General features: G+C 38.3%; 1 protein-coding gene across 4 annotated transcripts in view; it reads left to right on the plus strand.

Annotated features, from left to right (window-relative positions):
- The window catches only part of LOC108751968 (semaphorin-1A), a 272,728-nt gene that overhangs the window by 222,767 nt on the left and 28,455 nt on the right, over window positions 1-21,506 (plus strand). The window lies entirely within an intron of this gene.

The raw sequence follows: 21,506 nt of genomic DNA on the forward strand, positions 1-21,506 counted from the left end.
ATATTAGTCGAGCAAATATCGCGCCGCGACGCCCCATCGTTTCGTTGCCTCGACGTTTTTTTCCCTGTAAGAGAGTGCGTTTAGATTCCCACTCGTGAGCTCTCTAGGTATTATTTTATCTTTCAACATTCACGGTAAAAAAATAACAGGAAATGATACCTGGGTGGAGTTACCATATCTGAATCACAAGAAAAGAGTGCGTAGATATGTACTTTTTAATAGAATGATTTGGGAAGAAGGAAGAAGGAGGGAAGAAGTATAACGATTTCTTTATGTAGGCATTTAATAGAATAAAATTTCTAGAATATAATTCTCGTGACATATTTTTTATTAATATCATTTTACAAATGTGACATTTTTATAAACTAGAAGTTCGACTGGAAGAGAAACATTTGATACGAATAACGAATCATTTATTTTGTTTACGTGTGAAGGAAACACTTACTTTTAGAAAAACTTACTTTTTCACTTAAAATTTTCTATAAAATTTGAATTTTAGAATTGTCAAATTTGGACGAGAATACACAATATTTAAATTGAAAGGTAAGAAAGTCTTTGTAAGTTACATATCGACAAAGTAAATGGTTATTTATATGAAATATTTCTCTCAGTGAGGGAATCTGAACACAATCGAAGATTAAGCTTCCGGATACATTGAAAACGCGCGCAAAAAGAATGTTCGTAGTGCGAGGTCAACGGATAATTACCGAGAGCCGATATAAAACGCGCGTTAGAGCATCTCGTCCGATGTGTTGGTAGCCGCTCGACGCGTTACGGTAATTCCCGTACGGTACGTCGACGGCATGGCTCATTTTTTAACAGCGAACGCGCGTCACCGTGAGAATAATAAATGCACGCGTATACCCGTTTTAGCGCGGTTACGATCTTGATTATTCGCGCCGAGTAATAACGCGTAGGGGGAATAAGAAGTTTTGAATTATGCGCGCACTTCCGTTATTGCCAAGCCGCGAATGATTAAATACTACACAGTACAACACGTATATTACTTATCTTTTTCTTTTTTTCTTTTTTTCTTTTTTTCCCCCTCGGCAGAACAAGGATAAGTGTGAACTGTCCAACTTCTGCGTCAGCGTTTAAATTATATTTGCGACATTAGCAAATATAATCTAAACGGTAACGCAGTTTAGCGTGTGTAAATTTTGTACGCATTTTTCTTGATGGAATTTAAGCGCGTCCGGAAATGCAATTTTTCGTAGTTAATTTTTCAGCTTGTGATACCGCTATGTCGATACTGAGAAAAGAAACGAAGCTTTTCAGGGAATTATCGTTATATAATTCTTACAAATTCCGATTGTTATTTTTCCAGAGAGATACCGTCTTGCATACCAGCACGATATAATTCTTATCAAATCGGAACAATTATCGATAACTGTCACGTCGCGTTGTATGGCGTGAGTGTTTATCAGAGAAAGAAAGTGAGGAGGAAAATCGCGGTTATCGTGTTGGGAATGAAACCAGTTACCAGAGCGAGCTTCATTAAATGCCGAGGGAAGAAAAGTTCGTTCCACTTTTCTCGGCAACGACATCGAGCGACGTCTAAAAAGCTAACGGCGATGACGGTCGCCGGTAATTAATTATCGGTAGCCTCGACTTCGCACAGGTATTACGGCTCGTTATGCAAACACAAGGAAAATAAACGAAACGCGCGACCCAATCGTTATACCTCGGTTAATCGATTTCGCTCGTTTCCGAGTACGTGTATGACTACGTGATTTCGTAGCTCTTAACGGCATCGATTCAAGTGCTACTCTATTTTAAAGACTATGCGCGCACGAGCGAGATCGTCGACTCAAATAGACGTAAAATGCAAATCGCTGTCGTAAACTCAAAAAGTCGTGAGGGGGGAAACTTTGCCCTGCGTATCAACTGCTAGTCGCTGAGTATTCGCGACTTCTCTTAGTTTTCCGCAAGCGGATTAAAATTGCTCGAGATGGGGAGAAAGAAGAGGGGGAGAGAGAGAGAGAGAGAGAGATCTCAACACGGCTAAACTTTAATATCGTTAGCAGGTCGTGACGCGCTACAGTGGCGTCAAAGACATTATTGATTACACGATTCTCGATGAAATATTGCAAGCTCGTACGTCGAGTTGTCGCAAACAACAGAATGTCATTTCGGTCACGGACCGAACCGACTGGCATCTCGAATAAATCGTTTTCGTATTATTTACCGTGACGTATTATTCGACGTGCGATTTGATTAGACGAATTAGGATCCGCTGTTAAAAAATGGAGGAGTCACGACGTGACTTTTTGCAAACGATCGAGTAACCTGGTAGCGATAGATTGGGAGAGTCGATCAATCCGTGGATCGAAGGGACATGAATTTCATTCGCTGTGCGAAAAATGAAAAGGATGAATTTTGCTGAAGCGTGGTTTTTGATAACGCTGGCTGATGCATAGATACAGCGATATTGATTGATGTTCCTAACATTTAATAGGTCAGTGGATTTGATTTCGGTATATTTTTATGTTTGTATATATTCACAATATGTCGTGTGTTGTAATAAGATGTGCTGAGAATTTGGTATATTTTTGTTATTTTATTCCTCAATATCCTTTATTATTTCATTCCTCAATAAGCCGAGGAGAAACTATATAGTAAGACTATAGAGTAAGAGAAATAAGGTACGAAAGGATATATGAAAATAGAGATACATTTGGAAGGGGTACATAAAAATAGAAAAAAATTTGGGACGGACGTATGAAAATAGTAACGACATTATTTATTCAAATCTGGGACAAGACAGGGAATAAAATAATAAACTAGGCAATATTTACAAATTGTAAGATACGATTACGATGTAAAATGAAAAGTAAGTTTATGCGGAAACGTGCAATAGTAAATTTTTACGTCTAAATTTTTTGCAGTGGAATTTTACTCCAAAAAAGAATGAAAATACTGCCACTCCTTTTTTGGAGTAAATCTTACTCCAAAAGATTGAAATCTCCAAAAAAGATCTACTATTCTTATTCAAGAGTGCAAATATTTTCACTCTTTTTCAATAGTGGCAAGAAATTTAGTAGTTTAGAAAAAGTTATTGTCAATCATTTTATTATTATATGACGCGTGCAATGAAAGTTTGTTTTAATATATCGCAAAAAGGTGATTAGGTTATTACGCGTAACTTTGTTGGCGGTATGACGCTGATTTAATTATCTTTCATTGTAGCACCATCCAACGATGCGCCCCGGTATTTGAAGTTTTAGTTGTCGACTTCGAGTTGATCCGACCACGCCCGGATCGAGGTCGAATTTACCTGATTAAGTTCGGACCAAACTCGAGCACCTGATAATTTACGGGAACTCGGCGATATCGGATAACCCATTAACTTTTCATCGGTTCGGGTTAGTCGACAAAATATAGATCATTTATCCCTGCAAAGCCACACCTTACCTTGACACGTGCATCATAAACATAGACGCGTTTGCACATTGAAAAAATTTCATTGATTAAACATTAAACAATATATATGATCGATATGTGAATAAAAACAGAGTAAAATAGGGAGATGCCTTATTTGATTTTAGCTGAATTTTAGCGCTTAATTCTTCATCTATAAGTGGGTTTTTTTCGCACAAGCGAAATTTTACCCTCAAACTTTTATTTTCATTTAATAATATTTGAGTTAAAACTATTTGGTATCTAATACATAATATAACAGATGTTGAAAAGTAATCTAAATTTTTTACATTTTTCGAAAATCTGGAGCAGTCAAAACTTGGATTGAATTGCAAACGAAGAGAATAAAAATATGATCGCAGACGGAGGGTTAATATTAAATGGATTAAAATTTACGCGCGAGGGTTCTTTTATACAGTATCATATCGCGTACATCTCTGTTTTCTGGTTTATTTTATGTCATCCCGATAAAACGTACATATAGAGGAGAACGGACTCTGATAAACGATCGAAAACGATCGCGTTTATTCGTTCGAATATTTAATAGAATAGGACTGTCTAGTTGTAACGAACGCGCGCGCGCGTAGTATACACACGAATACAAATGGTAGTATCGTTTCGCATGCGTCATTTTCTAGTTTACACGACATGTTTGCGATATCGGCGGATCGAAGAACGCGTGTTGAAAGTGGGTATCGATGGCAGGCACACTAGATACGCCTGCCATATTGTGCCCGGTATCGATTACAACTATGGAGAAAGCATCGTGCATAGGTGACTGGTACGTGCGCAACTATCGCGGGCAGCGATAACCATCGGCGGTGCTCGCGTGCATTCGCCCGTCATGAAAGTATCCGAATCGGCGGCCCTTTGTGCGTGGCTGCCGCGCGCGAATCAACTGTCCCTCGCATGCCACTTGTTGATGTGAACAAGCGCGAGCGAACGATTTCAGCGCGTTGCTAGTTAAACGCGCGCGCACGCAATCGCGTCTACATCTCCCAGGAGTGTAAAAATTCGTCTAGCACAAACGCGATCGTGCGGATCGATTTCGGGCCTTGTCGGCATCGAAGAGTCGTCGGAGAACCATTGAATCGCACTGAAATGTCACGTACACGTGTTTATTAGAGTCGGAAATTCATTTTGAATAGGTAACATAATTATCTTATTCTGTACATGTATATTAGTCACTGTTTGTCCGACGATCTCTTACAAGCTTACAGTATTTAGTACACATCTTGATTTAATTGTGCGCATTTCTATCTTGCCATCGTTTTATGAATAATGTACCTAAGTTGACTAAAATAATTTCTACTGTTTCTAATATTTTAGTTTATTATTTTGATTCCACCGTTTAACTATTCTGCCAAATACTGAAGATGTTATACATTTGATGATTTTTATATATGAACAATAGTTTAACAATGCCGCCTGTGAAAAAGCGTATTGTAATATTGTGTGTGTAATTATACATTTGTTTTTGTAATGAGGTACACCCAAATCAAGGGTCGAGATATCTGTAATTTTGTTATATAATTTATTGTTACACACGAACAACTAGTGTGGGCTAGTAGCTCGTATAGGCTTTTCATTTAATTAATTTAATTATTTTATATTTTTTTATCTTTAATATCACTGGCGGATCTACAGGAGGAGACATGGCAGCTATGCCCTCCCTTTTTAAAAATATTTATAGTAAAATGTTATATATTTTAAATATTTCTGAAATGCTTAATCATAATTTTAATATTCCACAAATGTTTTTTAATTTAATAATAGGAAATTCCTAGATATAAAAAAACGTAGATTCTATTATATTATTCTTTTTTATGCGTTAATATAATTTTCAATTAGTTTTTATGAATTATACATTTAACTAATACTTCTTCAATGTGATAATTTAAATATTCTATCTTTTTTCATATTTAACCTTTAATAAAATTTCGCCTATGGTGCTCTAATGGCCACTCTTGACAAATTTCTGAATCCATTAATGTTTAATGTTCCAAAAATGGATTGGCGTAAAATGATTTGTCAAACCGAGAATCGAAAATGCTCAAAGTAGAATCATAAATTCAATACCTAAAATAATGTATGATACTTTAAGATCGTTTATTCGGAAGATGCAATAATACATGTCACTTATATTAAAGCAATCACGAATTTCATCAATCTTCCAATTTTCTGTTTCGATATACCTACATCTAAACGCCTTCTCGCAAGGCGCCGACATATGGCGTTTATCGCGTTTTCGACAAAATTTTTCAAGCATTCATTCGGTCTTTCTCGTTTGCCTCGTTCTCAATACTGTCGTTTACGTGAACCATTCAACGACATCTCTTTCCTTTCTCGTCGTCTCTTAAAGGGAGATCCAGCAACACAGGGACATGAGAGATCCTGAGAGATTCCAACGTCACCAAAAAAAAAAAAAAAGAAAAAAGAAAAAAAAGAAAAAGAAAAAAAACGCAAATACTTGCGCTATTCGTAGAAGTGGCCGTCAACATTTTTGACGCGTCTACACTTCTTCTCCAAAGGAGAATGCTTGGGAGACAAGATGTAAACGGAGGTACGACAGATCGGTCGTTACGTACAGCGTGCATGTACGTTATCGCACGCGTCATGCGGGAGACAAAGGCCCGTATCCTCGTATTTAGAGCTAAACACGGCTGTCTGTCTTCTCATTCCGTATTGACACTCGACGTAAGTCTGCGTTAGATAAATAAGGCGTGCACAGACGCTTTAACGCAATTGAAATGTACGTTAAGTGAAATTACTCGACGGGCGAGCGTTACAAATTCGGCAGCCTTGTGATTAACAGCCGTTCGTGAGTTAAACTAATGATTATACGCGTATCTCATTTGTACCGTCTGACTGATAATACTGTAGTATATGAGAACATATATTCACTTGAGAAAAAAATGTAATTAAATTTTAATAAATATTTATTTCAATATAGTACCAACTAGACATTTATTTACAATAAATATTTACTCAATAACAGATGATAATTAAATAAAATTAATGGTTCTTATATTAAATATTATAAATACATCTTTGTATTTAGTTGCTATTCGAATAAATTATTTAATTATTTATTAAAATTTTGTACATTTTTTTCAGTATATATTAAAGATTTCCCCAATATTTTCATATGCGATATTTTTTTTTAAATAACACCGCAGTTCTCTCTCTCTCTCTCTCTCTCTCTCGATTTCCCACGAAGAATCATTTGGTCGATATAACGCGAGAGCGTTCATTATACACGTGCGATATTGTAAACGTGTTTTCAACATTAATTAATTATTGAGGGGAATTGATTGGACTGAATGTTCTCTGTTGTGCAATGCTGTTATTGATCATAATAGAAATAATTTTGTATTTTAATGAGAAACTCAAATATGACCCGTTTGCATTGCACGTGGCCGCGTTAAATATTATATGTTAGATACGACGTAGATACTCTGTCGTATAAGCGATCCGTCCGCGCTGATCCGACTAACTAATGCACCATTTCTTCGTTAATGTACCAGCTCTTCCAGAGATGCATGTATACGTACCTATATATATGTGTGTGTGTGTGTGTGTGTGTGTGTGTGTGTGTGCGCGCGCGCGCGCGCGCGCGCGCGCGCGCGCGCGCGCGCGCGCGCGCGCGCGCGCGCGCGCGCGCGCGCGCGCGCGCGCGCGCGCGCGCGCGTGCGTGCGTGGGTGGGTGTGTGTGTGTGTGTGGGTGTGTGTGGGTGTGTGTGGGTGTGTGTGATTGCAGCGTGTCACCGAACAGCGGGTTCCTCGTGAATCATGAATGGCGATCGATAGTCCACGCGCGCGATAGGACGTCTTTCCGCGAAATCCAGTTTCTCCGGTATCGACGTGTCGAGAGAGAGAGAGAGAGACAAAGAGAAAGAGAGAGAGAGAGAGGGAGCGAGATAGAGAGCGGAAGCTCGATTGATTCGAACACTGAAAACGATAATGCCTTGTATAATAAATGCGAGAGCGAGGAGGGGACGCGTGGTGGGGTAAACTTCTGGCGACATACGCGATTGATTTATTAGATTCGGCGATGTGTGTTACGCTCATTAAGGACCGACAAACACCGGCTCTAATCCAATTAATCTGACCGTGACGATCGTGATTTCACGTATGGCTGCGCCCCTGCGTGCGCGCGCGCGCGCGCGCATAAGTGCACGTTACACCGTGTCGCGCCGCACGTAATTAGTTTCATTAGCGCTACACGCGTGTATCGGCGATGCGGCCACTTCGGTTAAATAAGCCCAGGTCCATGTTTCGGCTTCAACAACTGCGGTCACGGCTGGGCACACATCGTAAAACTGCAAGACCTCTCTCGCGAGAATTACGAGCCCCGATCGCGATTGTTTGCTGATCCGCTGGTTCTCGCAACGTACACATATTGGTAAGGATAGGACGAGTAATCACTTTATCAATCGATAAAGCTAAACTCGCGATAGGTAACTTCAACGAAAAAACTGTATATCCGATAGTTTGATATAATTAATATCGCTGAATTGTCTTTTTTTAAATATCTTCATTTTTCTTTTATCCGAATTATTTGCCCGTTTTAATTTCACGATATCGATTATTGAACCGTACGACGCTTAAAAAGGGATCTTTTTGTCTTTAAACGTATTAATCTTTTTATGTTGGATATAATAGTAATAATAATAATATGGAATATGACACAATGTACATATAAGCACAATAAATAAAAATATTTCATGAATAAAGCCACACAATGTTAAAAATTGGTCCGAGATGTTGGACAGAGAAAAAATTAATAAATCACATTAGAACAATTCGCTCACGTGACCAATATAATTGATCAATTCTTTCTCTATCCGAGATCTCGAACCGATTTCTAGCATCGTGGACACAAAGCTTAAGAACAGCGTATCTATATAATTTTATTACGCGAATGTAATAAAGAAAGATGCTTCGAATAGCTTAATGCCTGTAATAGGTAAAAGCCCGTAGAGGGAGTTATATTGTCCCATAAGCGTTTGTCACTCAAGGCTAATATTAATGTCGTTTGGTTTTCGTGATTGGAATATTCGGTTGCATACCAATAGTACCAGGTACTAATACTTAAAATACTCGGTATGTGAATTTCGTTATATTTCAAACGAATCCTCGATGCGTTTGCAATGTGACTCGTGCCGAGTGATCGTTAACCGATAAATATGCAACTCGGTATGTGAATCCCGATCGTGAGTACTCGAAGAGCAAATTGATTGACATTGCAACTTCGTTAAAGGCAATAGCCGAGCGATGCTGACTGTTCCCGATAGATTATTTTAAAAAATAGACATGGAGAGTCGATAAGAGCTGCGCCGATGCATAAAACCACTTTGTTTCGCGTCGACAAATACCGGCCGTATCTGCTCGCGCGATGTAAAATTCGTATCTCACTGACCTGAAAACTACCGGCCAGTCAGTTTGGTATTGCGTTATGCGTTATCATAACTTCATTCCGCGCGAAAATCAAATTATACCGCGTGTCGCGATATCGTCCCCGAGATCGATACTCACATTCTGTTTGGCGACGACCAACGTAAACGGGCACACAGTGCGGTATGACCGTTCCATAAAATTTCATCGCTGTCGATCGCCCAAGTTTTCGCTAATTATGCCGCGGACGCGCTAATCAGGTTGGCCCGCTCATTTGCCGACGAATTAACTTTGCTAGAAAATTACCGACACGTTCGCTTTGCTACGCGCCTACCCGCACGTTACGACGGCCCGGTAAATTTTACCGTACAATTTCCATAAATTATTACTATGCCGATCGGATTAGCTTGTCGGTTCGTAATCACATTCAGATTTATTCATCGACTGTCTGATACATTCGCTTTGTCAAGTGACGCTTTAAAATCTCACGCAGAATTTTGCGATCACGTTAATCTGACCTCAGTTAGACGTATCTTTTTGCGAATATATATTGTGTAATATCGTGCACTTGATGAACTAGATATATGTATGATGTATACGACTAGCCTAATTGCTTCATCGTATGCTGTATATTAATATATATATTATATTGACTTTGTAGTAAATAGAGATAGGAAAAGTTATTATATTAGATTATAGAATGTATTAATTAATATAAATATACATGTTTACGTTTATATAATTACGATTTTTACGTTGCGTTTAATTTTTCTGGGCAAAACATAAAATTTCACATTTTATAGAAATCGTTAATTTTGGACATGTAATGTTATGATATGATAATGTTCTAACGTCAGACCGTGTCATTGTTTATTCAGTTGGCAGCATGTTTCGATTAACTTTAATCTTCCTCCTTCTGGCGATGAATATTATCGGTGAATAATATTCTATTTGAATGATTAATTCAACGTTTACGTTTATTTGCACTCTGATCGAACGGATATAGTTTCACGAACAATTGATAGCTTGCGGTCAATTGTCAATTAATGTAAATCGCGGTGACGAGCCTTATCGTCAAAGTATTTCTCACGATATACGTGAAAAATTATACATAAAATTATATATTATGCGAATATATATATATATAGATATATAATTTTATTTCTGTTATAAATATTAAAACTGATAGGAATTATTACATTCGTGTTCTGTGATAAAATAACAAATATTTTTATCAGAAAATTATGTTAATTATTAATTATATATGTTGATAGTGTAGCGATACAAATATACATATAATACAATGACTCAAATTCTCGCTATGCGTTCAACGTTAAATATAACCAGCCAGGGTTTCATTTCGATGTCGAATCGCGAAATCCCACATTGAGCAAACTGTATTCGGCATCAAATGACCGCATTAAGCGTTAAATGCGCGATGAATAACGATCGATGCTACGTCATGTAACATAACGCATATTATTATATTGTATTACCGTATTTTCATGCTCCAAATTTTACGAATTTTTCTATTCATGTTCTCCGACGATGACGTAACCGCGGCATCCAAGCGTGTGAACCAAGCGAGAAGAACGCGAGATTTTTCCTACTACGTAGATACTTAACGAAATGGGGATGCACAAGGGTGCAAAATTCTACGGGGGTTACACTGGCGCCGGATATGCGGGTTACGCTGATGTAACTTTTTTTTTTTACAGCAACCCGAGACACCCCGCAAAAGCGGAGAACGCAAGCATGGCTGATACAGTAGATGGCTCAATTTAGCTTGGCTCTTTCCGTGAGCTAACACGAGGGAAGTGCAATGCTATGTAACGCGAATGTATCGATGCGAGAAATCCACTTACCTAACTCGATACGCGATTCGGTACCTCAACGTATCGAGTGACGTATATCGTTCGACTTACGCAAGGTTCGCTTCCGCGTCACCCGATATATATAACACCAGAGATTCCGATACCAGACCTTACTCGATTCATGCAATTGATTTTGCCAGTGCAACGCCAAACTGCACTTGGCCTTTTGATTTTTTAGTTAGTACGCTGAACAGAAATTTACTAAATCTTAATACACGTTTCTTTGAATAATACTAAATAAACATTTTACTTACATTCTAAATAAATATTTACTCAATTAAAAATAATAGTTAAATCAAATTAATAGTTTTTGCATCAAATAAATATTTATGTCTACACATTATGTCTATAAATATTTCTTTATAACTATTCAGTAGCAAATATTTGTTAAAATTTAATTTTTTTTAAAATAAATATAATAAATATGATATATTTTTGGATAAATATAAGAATAAACATTTTTTTATACATTTATTGCTTTATCACACACAATATCAGAATAGATGTAATAATTTAATCTTTCGATCTGCATATTCATTTTAATATATAACTTACAACATCGATATTTTAAAAGAAAAGAACACATTTAATCTCACAATATTCTTTTGTGTTATTGTTAAAATAATCCGTTGTTTATTTCACACATTTATTCATCAACTTATTTATTGAATAATTAAAACTGAGATTGACAATAACAAATTTATATTTCAGCCGGTATTTACGGCTGATACTACACGTACATAAATTCATGAATAATTATTTAATGTAATAGTACTCGTTATATATACATGAGAGATCTTTTTTCCACAATCGAGATAAGAATTAGAGACCGGCAGAGTTAAGAGTAAAACTGACGCGAACAAATAGCTTAAAAAACTGTTTAGTCTCAAAGCGTGGAAGCGTGGCAGCGTTTCTGCAATCTCTCGTTCTTTCCCCGGATGCAACGAACGATATATTACACCCGCGCGGTAAATGAATGAGGCAGAAAAAATATTCTCTCGTTTCAGCGCAGCGGCGCAAATGAGACGCCGGCATATTTCACGGCGCGGCGCGGCGCCGTTAAACAGGGTTATTACACGGAGTGGAGCTTTGAGGAAAGGATCTTGACGTTCCCTCGGATCGCCCCGCACGGTTTACCCGCTGTTTGTGAGTCATTTTTCAAGACGGAGACTCCGTTTAAATTTCCGCACTTCCGTTGCTGACCGGCGCGGCGGGCGCGGCGGGCGCGGCACGCTCCACTTTCCATCGCTGGCGCAGCGTTTGTACATTAAACCGGGAAACTTCGTCAGTTATGAATGACGTTCTGCCAAGTTTTCTAAAGACACAGCGGAAAGAGACGTCCGGAGAAAGAGCGATCATAAAGGAAGACGGAGAGATAAAAGGCGGCTAAATACAGCCGTGAAATAACTTGCCGTTCAGAAACACCTCCTTTATACGAGTTTACTATAAATTATTTGTTTTTCTTTTCTTCTCTCTCTCTCTCTCTCTCTCCTCTCTCTCAGTCTTTATTTCTTTTTTTTTTCTCCATCAGAAAATCCAGCTCATTTCTCGTCATTTTCGCAAAATTTAACGCGGAATTGTGTACACGCGATATTAATGTAACGCATTTTCTGCGCATATATTCCCCGAGAGAGCAATGCACGAGCCGACGGAAAACGTATTGAAAAATAAGCGCGCGGTGTAACAAGCAGCAAGAGCTAAATTATTTAGCTTGTACGCGCGTGCTTTATTCACCGAGGAGCGATTCTACCCGTGGATAAACGTATCGAAATCAAATTACGTCATCAATAATGCTCGTTCCGTTCGTGCTCCGCGACTTTACCGCGGAGCGAGTCTGTATTTACCTCGGTGAGTGTTCTCGATTACTCTGAGCGAGAGTTGAATCTTTCCCGACTGACCTAGAATTGGTTTGATTGTTAATATTTTAATTATATTTCAATTGAATCTCGACTTCTCACGCGGATAGAATGGCTTTGGTGGAATGTCTAAAAATTTTACTAGACAGGTCTGAAAATAATTTCGTTGCACCATTAAAATGATACAGGACGCTTAGACTGATTGCTACGTCAATAATGTGGTGAATGTTAAAAGTTTTAGTAGCGTCAACGTTCAAGCATTCTATCCAATTGGTCTGAAAAAATTATTTTTAAGTCTGTACAACGTTGAAAATTTTGTGCTAAATTTAATATGTCTCCATTCAGATTTATGTTAATTTTTTATTAATTTTTTACAAGATGAATATGTTAGAAGGTAACACAAATATTATCTAAAAAGATAAACACAAAAAAAGTACTAACGCAGTTTGTAAACAAACCGTTGAAGCATATTTTAGTAAAATTAATGTTTATATGTTAAATTAACACATACATTTTATTCGTTTATTTAAAAATTTATGTTTTAAAATACATTAGTTTTATGCTATTTGTCTGCTTCCTCATAAATTCTGTTATTTTGACACTAAGAACGTTGAATAGCAATTTAACGTAAACTTTTAAAACTACTATTTAAATAACATAATCACGTTATGTTAAACTGACGCTCATTAACATATGTTGAAAAATTTATCACAAAAATTTAAAAAGAACTCGAGCGAATCGTTTTCGACAAGTACGAAATAATTTTTACTAGCTTAATTTTTTGTAGCTTAATTTTTAAACACTTGAGCAAAACCGTTCTTTCCGTGCAGTAATTTGCTTCGAATTCTATTCTAAATGTGATTTTATGCTCCCTATTTCATTGACCAGTATTTACGATCGATGTTGCATCTCTTTGTACGAATATAAAAAGAAAGGAAGAGAAATCTTTTTTTTTTTTTGCTCCATTTTCTTCATCTTTTCCTTTTGTCAGTAAACGTTACATCAAAACGTTAGGCACGATAAATACACGTAGCTCAAAACTCATGGGCTCCCAAAACTCAAGGTTCCCCTACTTTACCGTTACACTACACGTTTTTAGACGTTCCGCGACAAATACCGCGCGGTAGCGTCTGCGTTTCTTCTGGCAATAAACCTTCATCCTCCATGGCGCCACGTCTCCCTCCTTCCGGCTCGCGTAGAACATCATGTAACGGGGAAATATAGTTCAAAGTGTAAATCTTACCGTGTGCGTGAACGCGCAATGTAGCATTCCGGGAGGCAAGTAGCGTGCTCGTAAGAAACGCAGACATCCCTCTTAACATCCCGTGATTCTACTTGTGCGGTTCCGGAGAATTTAGACGAGCTCCGAAATTCCGGAGGGATCATAATGGAATTGCAATCTTGTGCTTTTGGCCGAATTTTCACGATTCGGCAATGAAATTCTGTTATTATTCGTTAATTTGAAAGGTCTTTCCACGACGTTCTAATCCAATGTAATTATCCGAGAAAGCTCCGGGAGGACGGTGCTTCAGCATTCTGCGTTCGATCGCACCCGAGAGCACCGGTCAATGCACGCGTATCGACGATGCATTCCAATTCCGATGAGAGTAATCTCTTATTGAAAAGATCGACGTGATTACGGTCGCGTGTTTAATTTAGGAGCGACTCAGATTGCTTTTGAGATTTGCTCAACGGTACGCTGCATCCTCTCCTCTCGTCTTCTCACATTCTTTTCTTGCGGCGTTCTTCCTGCATCCACATAGTCGTTCTGGAACACGAAATGGCGCGTTATCGAGCGTGTAATTTCGCCGTGTAACGCGACGTTATCGGAAACGATCGGATTCGATCGCGATATCGTCACGCAGGTGTCCATTGAAGACGGGGTCGTTCCGTTCATCAGCGATCTGGCAAGAATGTTCGGACTTTCGTGTATGAAAGCTTATCCGATAATCCCGCTCATTTTGTCCTCCGAGTGTCATAGTTTTATGCTCTTGAAATGGGTACAACTCCTACTCTAATTACGATTATATACGAAAAAAAAAAGAAAAAAAAATGAATATTTAATCCTTCGTCTGCAATCCGAGTCTTTTTTGGCAGAAATGAAATTGTAATTTAAAATCCTGATTTTTAAAATTTCAATTTTTATTAAATAAAGGTTTTAACATTTAAATTAAAAAGTATTTGGTGATAAAAATGTAAATATTTGATAATAGAGAATATTCGAAAGTAACTTTTTTAAAAGACTAGAACAGTAAAAAACCTACTTGGGCTGCAGAAAAAAGATCCCAGGAGAAAGTAGAAATATTGCACATAGACGGAGGTTTAAAAAATATATATTTGCGGATCTAACATTATGCCTTATTTCTGATAAAAAGGAAATGGGACTTGTAGATTTTTAAGCTCTATGTCTTAACTCTTATCAGACAATAGCTGCAGTTCGTTGTTCGTATTCTTTTCTCCGTCCTCTCGTAGTTTACATCGCTAACGAGAGACACAATCGAGAGATACTTCTGCTCCTCGGCCCTGGCTACGGACGTGTCGCGAATCCGTCATTATTCGCGAATTCCTCTCGGACAAGGAAATATTATCTCTCGCCTGTCTCGCCCAATCGTTCGTTACGGCTCTCAGAATTCGGGGCCGGAGAGAGATACTTTTTCCTTCGTTAGTTTCTCTCGCGTCGCGAATAATTATTTCTCGAGACGCTCGCTATCGATCTCGCTAGTTTCTCGCGAAAAAGCTCGAGATTGTATCTCCGTGCTTCTCGAGTTCACAACAGTTCTTGACAGAGAAACCGTTTGTTTTTATAGATTATTCTACAATGGCGAATGACTTGGGATCACACTTATATCATACTTCCAATTCTGTTTTAATTATCTTCAGAAATCTGAAAACGTTCGAAGTTACAGTGGATCAAGATTCGTAGTTTGCAAAACTTTGCTTTGTACAAAAATGTAAAATTATTTGAATTGAAACTTCATACAAATATGTAAAAATATTTTGAATTGACTGTATAATTACAAGCTATGTGTGGACTTGATTTTTGTCCCATCCTCCGAAGACTTCGTACATCCATTCGTGCTGACATTCTTCGTATTGGCTCTATCCGGATTATCTTGTCTCGGAAAATCAGTTTTAGCCGATTTGAATTTTTCATTCGCTTATTTTTCAGTCGCGCTGTCCCGCGCTTTCCGTTTTTCCGTCCAGCTTTTCTCTTCCGCAAGCTCTCGTGGGATTATCTCGCCCAAGAAGAAGCCACGTGTTGTCCCAACGAAATTGAAGTGCACCCGGCAGGCTCGGCTAACACAACGTAGACCGCGCGTAAAGGGACATTCGCGTAGCGGTCCGAGAACAGTAAGAGTTCCACAGCCTGGGCTATTTCTCGCAAAGCTGGCTCTGCCAGGACGTCCCACCGCGCCCGTTTTCCGATGTAAATCGAGACGTGTTGAGCATACATAAAAATCCAGCTTTTAATTTAATAAAGGAAGAAACGTTCTTCGTATTATTAAAAAATGCGACAACGCGCAAAATTTAATATACACGTCTGGAGAGGAATATTACTATATTTGTATGTGAAATGAAATTGTAATGAAGTGACTGCTTTAACTCCAGAATGCTTTTGGACAAAAGATGTCGATAATATGTTATCTGTTCACTGAATCAAATTTGCAGAATTTATATTTCTGATGATCCTATTTAATTACTCTGTCATCACTATAATAATACTAATAATAGCTACGAGCGACGTATTCGAAAACTCGCTTTAATTATAAATTTCTTAAGCGTGTTTGGAAACCAGGTCGTCTCACTAGTAAGATCGTTAGAGTGATCCGGCGAATTGGAGCGAGATTTGCAATATTTATCACATCCGACGTTTCCACAGCGTCTGAAACGGTCATAAACCTAATATTTTCAGAGGTGGGACTCTATCCAATTTGAACGAATTTTTACGATATTTTCTCGAGCGGATTTTCGCGGAACGCGTTGGTAGGAGAGGTTATCGCGAATGCTAACTTTTGTCCGAAAGTGCGACTTAAGCCCCGTGTTTTTTCTACGTCGATGTCTACCTGCAATAAAACGCCGTAGGTAAGCTGGTAGCTGGGTTGACAGTATCGTTCATTAGTCACAGTTCAACTCAGGTCTCGGAGTGCTTTCGTGTATGTGCGTGTACGTGTGCCGAAAGGGAATCGACAGAGAGCTACGGGGAAGCCGTTAAAAAATAATGGTCTCGAACCCACCCTGGTACCACGGCACCCCCCAGGCACGTGCGAAACTTTAATGACTCTCGGTCGAGAGAGGCGTTACACCGAAAGGGGCCTCACCGGCGTAGCCAACAGGCCCCCCCCCCCTCCCCGTTTGCGTCCACTTGTGTGGCGTACCGCCATGTGAGATAATCCGTACTTCCGAGGGCGAGAAGAGTTGATGACTGCCAATCGTCGCGATCGCAATTGGCACGCCGCTGAGAGACCGGAAATTAGGTCTCCTGCATTGTCGCGTGTGGCACACGTGCGTGCACTGACGTGCGTGTTCGGGGGAACACGTGACAGAACGCGACTCGTACTGACTGCGTGTCAATAATGCGGTACGTTTCTTAATCGGAGTTGATATGACACCACCGCGCAATAATGTCCCTGATTTTGATACCATGTTTGATATTGCGACAGCGCAGATGCCTTTATGATGCCTTCTAGTGGAATATCCTTTTTTTATGAAATCGAGATAAAGATTGACACGCGTGAAGTAAAAAAAATATGGATCAATTTCATTTTATGTAATTTCGCAAGCTTACTTATTGAATAAATTCAACTAAAATTAATAATAATTTAATGAAGATATCGGTCAATTGTAGTTGTATTAATTCGCTGTGTTAACAAAAAAGTGAAGTTGAAAGAAAAGAATAAAAAATTGGCATTTTTTTTTAATGAAAGGAAATTCAATCTAAAGACCAATACATTTTTCTAAAAAAAACTTCACATTTGCAGCTTATACATAATACTTACATGAAAAAGTATCACGACTCTAATAGGAGATGAAATTTACATTATACTGGGGAATATGGTATTCGAATTTTGAAAACTCGTTACCTAGTTTTAACGAATACGTTATAATTGAAAGACATTATAATTGAATACATTATAACATGGTAAGAATGTGAAATTATAGAAATTGTATATTCACTATCTTAATATTAAAACATTCCAATTCAGCATTTTAAAAATACTCTACTGAAAAGTTGCTAATTCTAAGATGCTCTACTTCTGCACTTTTTTTTATCAACGCAGCAAATTGTATATACGTCTACAAGTCTTTCAATATATGAATGTAACATCCGTATATATTCGTTATGCTTGTTGACGGTTTGTAATTATCAATGAATTGATAATCCGTAAACCTTTCCGTTATCGATGGCTACATCGATCCGAATGCAACCGCCAATCTTGAGTACATCAAATTGCCTTGGCTGTCACCCATATCATTTAACCGCGACACGTGCACCGTTTCGCGTCAGTCGGATTAACTGACGGAAGATGCGCGGGCGTCCACTGTGATCGACGTCGACACGCAGGAGTGGTCCGATCTTAACACAGGGACGATCGTGCGTTTAATTGCCATTTCACGAGCCGTTCCGTCTTTCTTGATAAGCAATCCGCCCACCAGTCACGGACATTCGCACGCCATCGTTTACCCCGTGAAACAGCCGGTCCTTCTCTCCCTTCTCTTTCAGAACACGTGATAAATATGCCTCTCTCTCTCTCTCTCTCTCTCTCTTTCTCTCTCTCAACCTGTCGTTGTTCCAACCTCTACCTCTAACGTCTCGCACGGCGAAAGCGCTTTCCGGAGAACTTGCGATCTGCGAAGTTTGACGGGCGAGTCGTAACTTTGGACACGTTCAATATTTTCGAATCGCGGCACTTGCCGAGGCGGCTCCGAGGAACTTATATATGTGATTTGTAGAGGTGGTTCCGGAGGTTGGACGATGTAGACCGTATTGACTTTGGTCAATTTTTTAGCATTCGAGGAACAATCACAGCTCTCGGGAGCGGTTCCGATTGTATCTCTCGGCTCGATTCCTTGCTGAAATATTGGCTTTCGGTTATTGGTTCTATGAAGATTGTTATTAAATTTATGAGATGAATTTAATCGTTTTGTACGTTTAAAAATACACATTGAGAAATGCAGCTGTATTGGGAAATTTTTAATACATGTATAAATACATATTTATTTATGTGTAGAAATAATATTAATATTTGCTAAATAATTATTTGCGAAGCAAAGCATCGTCTCGAAGCGATGAATTCTCCCGTCAGTGTACATATCCCGTGGTACAAGTTTTTGTGCTCCGCTGGCAGCAGCGTGAAAGCCGATACATGTCCGTGGCTTGTATTTTGTATCGGCTTTCACGAATATCAGAGCGTCTCTCGTTGCTCGAAACTTGACGTTAACCGCAAATGGCTGGCAGATGCGAAGTTCCACCATTCGTCGACGAGACGACGGAACAAAAGATACGACGGAGAAAAGGGCGAAGAGCTAGAACGAATTTCTTACGGTAATGGGGCTCGTATTGCGTGTCCTTTCAATCGAAAGTTTTCACTGATCTTATCGAAGAATGACGTTTCTAAAGAGCCAGTTTCTATGAATGCGATTTCTGAAAATGTATCAAGACAAATGTCTAGCATTTATATTGTAATATTCTTCTACATAAGTACAAAAATATCTGAAATAAAATTTCACATGTTGTTATTTCACGTTTGTCTATACATTAATAATATACATAAATTAATAATTCCAAGCCTCCAATTAATGTACCAAGAACATACGAAAGTATTAACAAGTTGATAAATCAGTGTGATGAGTTGTATAATATATAATTTTATCCACAAGTAAATCTAAAGTCACGTTTAATCACTGACGTTTAATAATATCTCGAATGGTCTCTTACAATTTTTTTTTTTTTTTTTTTCGTCATAACTCCAATTATCTATTCGTGTGCATTTTCCACTCGATTTTTCACCTGCAGTGGATGGACATGTTGCAAACCGAAATTACTGAAATCCCCTCTGAGCTGTCCTTCTTCAACAACTTTGCGTGACACTGCTGCACTGGAATCGAACGGCTAATTTTGGAAAGCGATAACCGAGTGAACTCCGGAGTTGATGGCAGTTACGAGACACACACACACATCTGGTCCGTTTAATTTCGAAGGCAATCAGAGAAAGAGGATAGGCGGTGGACGCCTCTATCCAGCTACCCGTCGATCCATCGCGCGTCCAGTCCTCTCGCTCTCTTCCTCTATACACGTCACCCTCGCCTCGGTCTCTCCATATCAGCTAGATGCTCATCCATCTGACTTCTTCTCTCTCGAACCTTGCCACGGTCAAGCGGCACGAATGTAACGCCCGACAGCATGACGTTAATTCGTTTCTACGGCAAGACGTATGATGCTTTCGATAATAGTTTGCTGCAGCATTGCATCCCTTCATTGACAGTGTTTCTGTTACCACTGTTGTTTGCCTATATTTGACCCAAATTGCACGTATTGGATACGAAAAGTGCGCCTCCTTTCCGCTCATTGAAATCGATTGGTATTGATGTGTTCAATGATAACCGATTGTCGAGCTTCAAAGAGTTTAATATAACCATCCAGAAAATATCTGTATCTATAGAAAATGTTACATATATATAACATCCTATATATAAATGCTTTTAGGACATGTAATTGTTTTGCATATAACATGTTATAACAGATAGTAGATAACGATTAAAAATGTCAGCTACAAATGTTTGTTAAATATCGTTTAGAATGGTCGATTGGCTCGTTCTAAATGTTATTTAATAAATATTTGTGACTATATGGTCAGTAGCTGAGTGGTTACTTGCAACGCGCACATACACACGTATATATATATATATATATATATATATATATTGTATATATATATATATATATATATATATATATGTAGCCATGACTCGAATTACATAAATCAGGTAGAGGGTGGTTCAGTGGTTGACATTGAGTGGCAGTTGAATGTGCAAAGCCCGGAATAATTATCATACGCATTCCAATAAGTGAGGTTCAAATGCGGACGTTTAATTACATTTAAATATAACGCAATTAGCTAGATTATATAACCATTTATGTTTGTGTTGCAGCGCTTTTCAAATTATAGTGTAATCGAAATTCAGTCGCGGTTAGCCGTCAAACTATTTAAATAAGTATGCTTCGTATTATATTTCATTGCATAATAATGAAGCTGATTTTTCTGTCACTTTTCATGATGAAAATACGAATAACTTGCTACATAATAATTAATAAGATAGAAATAAAAACGTTTCCGTTCCAAAAGAGTGAACAACCATTTTCACATGGACTGTTTAATCGTTGTCCTCATTTCTTGTTGCTGTTGCGATTGGGTGCATTAAGTGCATCTCTTATCATTGGCCTGAATCACAGTTACCGGATGCACGAGTCCGATCCTCTACATTGAGTGACATCCAGGATATGGGATCGTCTGATAATTACTCTTTTAATTATATAAACCGTTCCCGTATCGATCGATCGATGACACTGGAAACCGAAGAGAATTTTTAATTGACATTTGTAAATAACCGTTCTACATGCAATGATTTGTAAACAGAGAGAGAGAGAGAATGAAAAAGAGAGAGCATCGAAGATCGATGACCCCGATATCATCGACATTAGAGAATTTAAAATATAGACATGAAAACTTGGTACTATTTTTGTACATTCTCTATGTTCGAAGATAAATTAAGAGATTCATTGATGAGAAACATGTTAAAAACAATTATTTATTGTGTTCTATTTATTGTTACCGTAAAATATTATTATTGAGGAACATATTTCTTTTCATACGTCACATATGTGACGCACTAATATTTAATAAACCCATATTGCTTTCTCGCATGCTACATATGCTGCGCGTCGTCAGTGTGGCAAAGC

This window comes from Trachymyrmex septentrionalis, unplaced genomic scaffold, assembly GCF_001594115.1.
Source record: "Trachymyrmex septentrionalis isolate Tsep2-gDNA-1 unplaced genomic scaffold, Tsep1.0 scaffold53, whole genome shotgun sequence".
Lineage (NCBI taxonomy): Eukaryota > Metazoa > Arthropoda > Insecta > Hymenoptera > Formicidae > Trachymyrmex > Trachymyrmex septentrionalis.